Source organism: Eucalyptus grandis, chromosome 3 (assembly GCF_016545825.1).
Source record: "Eucalyptus grandis isolate ANBG69807.140 chromosome 3, ASM1654582v1, whole genome shotgun sequence".
NCBI classification, from domain to species: Eukaryota; Viridiplantae; Streptophyta; class Magnoliopsida; order Myrtales; family Myrtaceae; genus Eucalyptus; species Eucalyptus grandis.
The window spans coordinates 5,344,774-5,355,108 of NC_052614.1; positions in this window are offsets into that span (position 1 = coordinate 5,344,774).

Sequence of the window (10,335 nt, forward strand, 5' to 3'; positions counted from 1 at the left end):
CTGGATGCCTGGCTAGAAGGGTACGGCCAGTTGCCCGGTGGTCATGAATGGCCGGATACCGGAGGGCCTCGGGAGTACAGAGAGGTGTCGAGATGCCTGGAGAGTGGGGGAGCCGGAAGGTCTGATTGTATCTTGGATACATGTGGGATGCAAACATTGGTCCCGGGAAAGAGAAATGTGGCGGTCCAATATGAAATTGAAATTGAATTATGCATGATAATATATGCATGATATGATGATGTTATATGCATGGATGCATGGTAATGATGATGGTACATGTGATATGATGATGATGTTATATGCATGGACGCATGGTAAAGATGATGCCATGTGTGACATGATGATGGTACATGTGATATGATGATGATGATGATATGATGATGATGATGTATGCATGATATGATGATGATGGTATATGCATGATATGATGATGTTATTTGCATGGACGCATGGTAAAGATGATGTCATGTGTGACATGATGATGGTACATGTGATATGATGATGATGATGTATGCATGATATGATGATGATGATGATGATGATGATAAGATGATGATGGTATATGCATGATATGATGATGTTACATGCATGGATGCATGGTAAAGATGATGCCATATGTGACATGATGATGGTACATGTGAAATGATGATGATGTTATATGCATGGATGCATGACATGATGATGGTACATGTGATATGATACCAAGGTAAGTTGTGCATGGATGCTTGTATGACATGTGGTGCTATGATTGTGTTGATTGCATGGCATGATGTATTGAGTGGTTTATTGGTCCTCTACTTGCTGAGGGGTTGTACTCACCCCTTCGGGGACCAACATTTTAGATTAGTAGGATGCTGCTTCCTACTGTCACGCGAGGCATCTTCTATGGCCTCCCATTGGATGTAGAGGTAGAGTGTTTGGAGATCGACTGCGTTCACGTCCTTGGACTAACTTTTGTGCGAGTGCGAGTGCTGGTTATATACGATGTAGGCCTGGCTGAGGGCCCTGTTGTTTAGGAGTTTCTGTCAGTTCATGTACGCCGAGACGGAGTGTTTAGGGGGATGCTGCCGCCACCACCGCCCGATGCACCTGGATGGGTGTGATGGCTACGTGAAGGGTAGAGAGCTGGTGTTTCTTTTTGGGAGTAGCCGCCGCTGTTAGATGGAGGACGTCATGTGATTTCCTTAGGGAACGTAGTATCTTTTTGGGATATGGCCAAGTGTAGCTGAAAATCTTGGCTTTCTTTTGTTGTATCGACCCGCGAAAATCCATCACAAAAATATGTAAATAAAAGTGGCATGGCTTTATCTTTTCCTATGGTACTTAGTGGTGTGCATCGTATCATGGTTGATGGAGAGAGACATGGTGATGTTAAACTTTGCTTCCGCTAATGAGTCGCGCTGGGACCGTTGTTTTAGAAAAAAAAATGTCTATGATTTACGACGCTTCTTCTAAGAGATGTAATTAGGTGTAACATTAGGTGCCTGTGGTGACCTAAGGTGGTTCGGGGTGCCACACTTTTTGTGATGAAAATGGAATTGTATGACAATTGACTATTCCTAGTACTCCACAACAAAATGGGGTAGCTGAGAGAAGGAATAGAACCCTATTGGAAATGGTTAGGTCTATGATGGCGCAAGTAAATTTACCTATCTTCTATTGGGGAGATGCATTATTGACTGCTACCTATGTTCTTAACCGAGTGCCCTCAAAATTGGTCACTTCCACCCCTTATGAATTGTGCATTGGTAGGAAACCAGACTTAAGTATTCTATATCTATGGGGATGTACAGCTTATGTTAATGATTCTTTCTATAAATATGGTAAATTGGGTCTTAAAGGGAAGAAATGTATCTTTATAAGATATTCTGAACACTCAAAAGGGTACGTGTTCATAGGTGAACAAGCTGATGGAAGCATGACCGAAATGGAGTCACGAGATGTCACGTTCTCAAAAGGGTACGTGTTCATAGGTGAACAAGCTGATGAAAGCATGACCGAAATGGAGTCACGAGATGTCACGTTCTTGGAGAACGATTTTCCTACTAGAGGAGAGATTAATAAGGACTTCAAATTATATGAGATGGAAGATCCTAATAACACACCACTAATGTTATAGAGGGAAATGAAGATTTATCTCAACATACAAGACCTAGTGGTAGTGTTGTATTGCCTGACGAACTGAATTCAAGAGAAATTTAGTTACGTAAACGTAATCGTAAAAGTATTTCTCGTCGTTGTTTTGAGATTAAAGGGGAAGTATTTATGATCGCTCCGAAAGACGATGCCAAGCCTAAGACTGTTCAAAAGGCTCTCTCATTCTCTAATAAGGAAGAATGAAGAAAATTTTTGGAAGATGAGATGGAGTCAATGAGAGCAAATCACATCTGGGACTTGGTTGATCTATCACCTAATCGCAAGGCCAATGGAAACAAATTGGTTTTTAAGATTAAGTGAAGGGCGGATGGATCCATTAAAAAGTATAAGGCTCGTGTTGTGGCGAAAGGTTATACTTAACGAAAAGGTATAGACAATGAGGAAAAATTTTCACCAGTTGTAAGGTTTGCCTCAATATGCCTTATCCTAGCCATCGTTACACATTTGGACCTTGAATTACATCAAATTGATGTAAAGATGGCATCTCTTAATGGAGAACTAGATGAGAAAATGTACATGAAGTAGCCAATAGGTTTCATAACTAAAGATCAAGAGCATAAAGTTTGCAAACTTCATCGCTCAATATATAGCCTTAAGCAATCATCTAGACAGTGGTATCTTCGTTTTCATCGAGCCATAACAACTTTTGGTTTCACGATGATCGAAGAAGATCACTGTGTATATGTCAAGCGGTCCGAAGATAAATTTATGATTTTATCACTTTATGTGGACGATACTCTATTGACTGGAAATGACAAAGTTTTGGTTATCACCATAAAAGAATGGTTGTCCTCTAATTTTAAAATGAATGACATGGGAGAATTTGCTTATATATTAGGAGTTAAGATCGAAACATATTGATCAAGGAAACTCATTACTTTATCACAAGAGTATTATATAATGAAGATTCTTGAACGTTTCAATATGCAACACTGTAATCCCATCGATACCCCTGTCATGTAAGGTGAAGGGTTAAGTACTAAGATATGTCCTAAGACTCCAGAAGAATATAAATTAATGGAAACTGTTCCTTACATTAGTGCGGTCAGAAGTTTGATGTATGTTATGATGTGTACTTGACCCAACATATGTTATGCCGTGGGATTGTTGAGCCGATATCAATCAAATCCTGGTCAAGCACACTGGAAAGCCGTGAAGAGGATCCTAAGATATTTGAAAGGTACCATGGACTATCAACTTTGTTACCAAGGGAATGATTTAGGGCTATTAGGCTATTCAGATGTTGATTGGGGTAGAGACCCGAATGAGCGTAAATTGACTTATGGATATGCGTTCTTGCTTAATGGAGGTGCAATTTGTTGGAATAGCAAGAAACAGACATGCACGGCCTTATCTAGGATGGAGGCAGAATTTATTACATACTCTACCGCAATGCAAGAAGCAGTATGGCTAAAATGTTTCTTGGAAAATTTAGCCATTGTCACTGAGGTTTGAAGACTGGTGATAGTTTATTGCGATAGTCAAGCAGTCATTGCCTATGTGAAGGATCCCAAGTATCATGGAAAGACGAAGCACATTGACATAAAGAACAACTTCATCAGAGATATTATAGCGCAGAAAGAAGTGATCCTACAATACATTTCAACCAATAGAATGGTTGCCGATCCATTTACGAAGGCCGTTCCTAGAGACATATTCTTGACCCACAGGATGTCACTAGGATTGCGTAGAATGTGATATGTGTTATTGTAGAGGATCATTAGTTTATGTATTTGTAGACATATGTATTGTACTTGTTTGTTTATTAGTGACTTGATGTTTTATCAATAAGTACAAATCTATTATGAGACTAGCACATACACACATATATTATTAAAAAGTATGTCAGTAGGCAATGATTGGCTCACTCACACGAGCAATCACCTCAAGTGCTATAGTTAGCACGTTGAGATGAGACGTTATGTACAAATAAATGCTGAAGAGCAAGTTTAATACATAAAATAATATGTTGCATTGATTGGAGTCAATATGAGGTCTATGATTTGTTTATAATAAGACCGAACATGATAGTCTCACAATCATGTATGCCTGTAAGATGCCGGATGCGAGTACTTAATTGGGCGCTATAGAAAGTGAGTCGATGTAGCATTCGAGCTAAATATGAGTACGTGAGAAGCACTTGACTATGTTTAGGCGAAGATCCATATAATTGATATATTTAATAAATGACATACGCTCTTAAATAAAGAGAAATCCGTTATAGCATGTAATTCATTCTATATGTGCATTGTACGACTGACAAGAGAAGGTGAGTGAAATTATCCCTATTTTCTCATCATGTGAGCCCTTGAGGTAATTTATAATTTACCTCATTTTGTGCCCTATATTACTTTTGACTATGTTCTCGAAGTAAAATATCAATGTTGCTACTTTAGCATGTTACCGGCGGTCATGAATAGATATGGTTTTATGGGACGTGTCTAGAAAAGTAGTTGTTCTTAAATGGAGAGAGACATGAGTGTGAAGGAAGACTATTGTTATTTTGCATATATCACATGTATTTATTCGTCAAGCAATTATATCGCCTTATGTGGTTGCGGATATAATTGTAAATAGTCAAGTATAGCCTTTAAGGGATAGGTATACTTGGATTGATGTAACAAAATATGTCTGGGGCACTGTGAGACATCGATTGTTTATTTCTTTTTGGGGTTTTAACCATTATGTCATCCCTAATAGGTGCATAATTTGAGCTCCCAAGTGTAGGTGTACTCACTAGTCGCACGACTTACTTGCCAGTGTGAATTGTTTTGTAAAGTTGATGAATGTTGAATGCCTTATATTCTTGATAGAGTACTATTAAGCCCATCATGTCCGAGTGGGAGATGTAGTATTTTATTAAAACGTCCATGATGGGTTGCAATTGGAACGCACCATTTCGTCTTGATATGCTATGATGGAAAGACAACCTTTGAAAAGGTGTGAGGGAGTCATATAAAAGACTCCTGAAGACAACCGTTAGGACGGTTGGTAGAACGCACGCTCAGAAATTTCTCTCATTTTCTTGTCCCCTTTCCATCAACGAAAAAGAAGGCATTCCATTTCTCCTTTACGAGAACAATTGACATTTACACCGTGGAAATTAGATGCTTTTCTTGTGATTCCATTTAGACCAACGTGAAGTATTTTTGCTGGTGATTCATTTGCAATTCAACATTCGTTCCGGGGTAAATTATTGACTGCGCATTGGAAACAGGTAAGTCGTTTTCCACTGACTCTCATCCTACAGTGATTGATATTGTTGTTTGCTTATTCGTCGCTAAATCTAAGCTAGAGTTGGACCAGAATCAGCTCGACCGAGTTTCAATTTACCAAGTCGTATCTTTCCCGATTAAACTCTAAATGTGATCCTGATTCATTCTACATTTGCTTAATTTCTGTTTTCCTGTCTTTTCATTGTTTACCGGATAATCATTGAGCCATTGCAACATACGAGATTCACCATTTCTTTTGTTCATATGTGTTTATGTGCAATGCAGTGGTGTCGAAGTAGGATGGTGCCATTGCGTGAGACGATGCCCAGACGATGTTTGATGAAATGTTAGATAGAGGGATCTATGATGTTGCCTTGTTGAATTCGATTAGTCTCTGGCGGGATTGTAGGAAAGTGCTTATCTCATTTAGAGGATTTCATCTCCAACAAATAAGCTAAGTCAAGCATCTCTCTGTTCAATTGCTTGCTATTACACTTTTGGCAGCTCATTTTCGTGTATGCCAATTTCTACCCATTTATATTGTTTCTTGTCCAGATTAAGTTTGTTGTTGATCTCTTCAATTGCCGGCTGGAATCTTGCCATTGTGCAGGTGATGGTTGGTGCCATATCTTCAAATACGATTTTTCTCGGCTTCTAAACTAAGATTGAGGCGTGGTTCATTATTTTTCGATTCTTGAAGGGGATGGTGCTGGAATTTCATGATAAAAAGAAAGACTAAGAAACTCTGGATGAGAAATCAATATCGACCCATTGATCTTTAAGTTCTAAGCCAATTTAATGCCTTACTGGTTCAAGTGTGATTTAAGCCTTGACATGCTTACCAATAGATTGGAGGTTCATTTTTTAATAGATATGTTGGTTATGATTGAAAAATTAACAATGCTATTTTTGTGGCATCCAAAATCCTAGACAACCCTCGGATAGGTGATAGTCACCGAACCATGGCTTTGCTTTTATTTTATAAGCATTGATTTGTATTTGTTCATTTGGAATAGTATTTCAATTTTATCCTTTGAACCAAAAGGATGGGATTTGATCTTGCATAAGAATTATATGCACTAAAAATTAAAGAATTAAAACTTGAGGAAATTGAGCGGGCCGTAAGAATTTGGAGTATACATATATGTGTGTGTGTATACTTGTATATAAAGCAATCTGAACTTTTGTTATTGAATTAAATTTGATAGAGATAAAATACTATATATATATATATATATATATAAGGGGAATTAGGGCCTTATTTCATGGACTCTTGGGCCCAAGAATTCGGCCCCAAGCAGGCCCAAGAAACACCCCAAGGGTGTCGCACGAACCAAGAAGGGGAGGGGGGAGTGCATGTCCTCCAACACTTGTCTTCAATGTTGCCACTTGTTCTCTTCTTTTTGCCACTTGTCCTCCTCATGAGAACACTTATCTCTTACATGCAAAATGGGAGCATGCAAGGGTTTTATTCAACCCAAAAGGAAAAGGGGAAGTGGGCTGATAGAGAGAAAGGGAAGTGAGCCGAGGGAGAGAGAAAGGGAAATCGAGAGAGAAAGAGAGCGAGCGTGCGAGAGAAGAAGAGGAAGAAGGAAGAGCTCATTCACCGCCGTTCCTTCGCCGCTTTGCCCGCCGTTTCTCGCTGTTTTGTGTTTGAATCTAAGGCAAGTGAAGTCATAAAACCTACTCTTTGCATTGCTGTGTGTATGTATAGTAGATGGTAAGTCTTGGTTGTGGTAGATGGGATGAGATTTCGGAGCTTTGAAGAGAGATTCGTTGGTCATCCATGCTGATTTCAGAAAGACCAGTCCGACCGTCCGCGAGTTTGTGTGTTTCATATGACTTTTTAGTTGGAATCTTGTTTTGACCTCTTCATGAAAGCTGTAGAGAACATCTTGAAGTATAACATACTAAAATTTTAGACAAAATGGACAAGTATTGAGGGGTGAAACCCTTTTTCAACGAAAACATTAGATCTGGAAACTGTTTTGTTGACCTCTTGGTGATTTTGTGTGTTGCATGTGACTTGTTACTGAGAATTTCACTTCGACCCCCTCACGAAAGTTGTAGAGAAAATCTTGAAGACTAACATACTCAAATTTTAGTTAAAACAAACAAGTATAGCCTAGCGAAACGATTTTTATTTTGAAGACGTTAGATCTGGAAATGTTGTACTGGGCTTCAGTGACTTCGTGGACTGTAAAGTGACTTTCCGTTGAAAATCTCACCTTGATCCCTTAATGAAAGTTTTATTAGACCTCTTGAGGCAAAACAAATAAAAAATTCAGAGGAAAAGAAGGAATATAAGTAGGTGAAACCTTGATTTTTCGAAGATGGCTAAACCTGGAATGTTCGTTACTAGGAACAGGGGCTTCAACCGTCGATAGTTAATTATCTAGGACGAATCTGGCCTTGGTGTCTTCATGAAAATATACCTTAGGGTCTTGAATATCACATGGTAAAATTTCATAATTTTTGAAGGTCATTCGGCTATTTAAATTGGAATATTTCAAGAACCGCGCAATCTGATGTGTCCGAATTTTGCAAGCTGTAATGCGTGAGCTATATCTTTTTGTGTGAGGTTCTTTTGTTCATGTGTTCTTCATGGAGTTTCTGCCTTTATGTCTTGACTATCACATGTTCAGATTTCATAATTTTTGAAGATCATGTGGGTATTTAATTAATATGTTTTCTGAAATTGTGCAAACTGGATTTTGTAGATTTCAAAAAGCCATGATGTATGAATTATTCTAACTTGTATGAACCCCATGGATTATGCTGTCTTAAGTGATTGAATCTTGCTGCACATGTGATGATATTTGGCACTACATATAAGAATAAAAATGCTGAAAATGACCTTGTTGCCATCATATCATGTGCCATGTTGATATTGAGACACAAATGTGAGCATAAATTATGATGATGATGATACCGTCGGAGGTGTGAGCCGACGATGCCATGGGAGTGTCGGGATGCCCGGTGGTATATGGTACGTAATTCCAGGGGATGCCTGGTGGTATGTCGGTACGTAATCCCGGAAGCCTCGGAGGTGTGTGTCGAGGGATACCTCGTGATGCCAGTTGGGGTACGAGATGCCCGGCTAGGGAGTGTATGCCGGATGCCCGGAGGGTGTGTGCCCGGAATGTGGGGGTGCCGGAAGCCTCGGAGGTGTGTGTCGAGGGGATTCCTCGTGATGCTAGTTGGGATACGAGATGCCAGGAGGTGTGTGCCGGATGCCCGGAGGTGTGTGCCGGAGGTTCCTCGCGATGCCAAGTTGGGTGCGAGCGATAAATTGTGGGATACAAACATTGATCCCTGGAAAGAAAAACTGATGAGATCCTTGTGAAAGATACGAATTGAAAGTGAATCATGTGCATGTGTGTATGCATATGGCATGATGCATGATCTGCTTATGAAAATAAATTAATGTTATTTGATATTGAAAATGCGATCATGAAGGCATGAATGGATCTCATGGTGATGTATGCTTGATAGCATGGATGATATGAATCATGGTGGTATGTGCACATATGGCATGGATATGCATGAATGCTTGATGATGAGTGCATGGTGGTATATGCACATATGGCATGGTGATATATGCATGAATGCTTGATGATGAGTGCATGGTGGTATGTGCACATATGGCATGGTGATATATGCATGAATGCTTGATGATGAGTGTATGATGATATATGCACATATGGTATGATGACATATGCATGGCTGCAAGGTTAGTTATGTTTGAATGCATGAATGATATGTGCTTTGTTATGATGCCTTGATTGTTCTGTGTGACGCAATGAGTAGTTTGGTGGATCTTTATTGCTGAGTGGTTGTACTCACCCCATTTGGGGATTAACATTTCAGACTAGATAAGATACCTCTGCTGCCACTGCCACCGGTAGATGGATCGAGTGGTTGGATATGACTACGAGAAGGAGGAGGAGAGCAAAGGAAGGAACTGTTGGATGCCGACACTGATTGATGCACTTTAAGTATACGACTGTTGGAGGAGATGTCGGTCATCTTTTGAAGTATAGCCAAGTATACAAAACCATGGTATTTCGATGTACCGACTAAAGATGTCCATCTGCTTTATGTAAATAAAAGTGTTCGGCTTTAACTTATATAAGATGTTTAGTTGGTGTGCACTGTTTTCTGAATATAGGGAAGGGAGTTATTGGTTATGCTTCCGTTATATGAATTGCGCAAGGGACCGATCTAAAAGATGTAAACCCCCAGGTTGTATGGACCCGCTGTAATTGAAATGGTATCAGAGTGATATGTTATTAGGGAAAGTGAAAGGTAAGCGAACTGTGGCGACCCTAATGGATCGGGGGCCGTCGAGGGGTGCCACATTCTTTATTGGTATCAGAGCTATGGTCTATTTGGAGTGATAAGGTGCCTCAGATGAAAATGATGATAGAATGATGCACACCATAGGATACGAACTGGAATGGTTGACTAACTTTGAACAACGGGTGATGGATATTCACTCGTAGATCCCTGGTAACTAGTGTCATATTGCTTTTGTGTGTCAGTAACATTCTATGTTACTTATGTAACTTTAGTAATAACCTTAATTAATGATCTGACTAGTGACACCGATTTGCAAATTATTCTTGAGGCAAAAGCTTGGAAATTTGATGGATAGGCAAGCGTAGCAACAACTTGGAATAGAACGTCGCCCTCAAGGACTGGTGGAACAATTTCTGAAGTTGAAACCACTTAAGTTTAGTGGAATGGGAAGTCCTGAGGAGGCGGAGCATTGGATTGATGGAATGGAAGGGATTTTCCGGTTGTTGGACTGCAGTGAGGCTGAGAAAATAGTTTTAGCAGAGTACCAACTGGAGGGAAATGCAAAGTTTTGGTGGAGAGCTTCGAAGGATACAATCTTTCCACCAGATACTGATGTGAACTAGGATGAGTTTGTTAGGGCTTTTAATAGGAAGCACTTCTC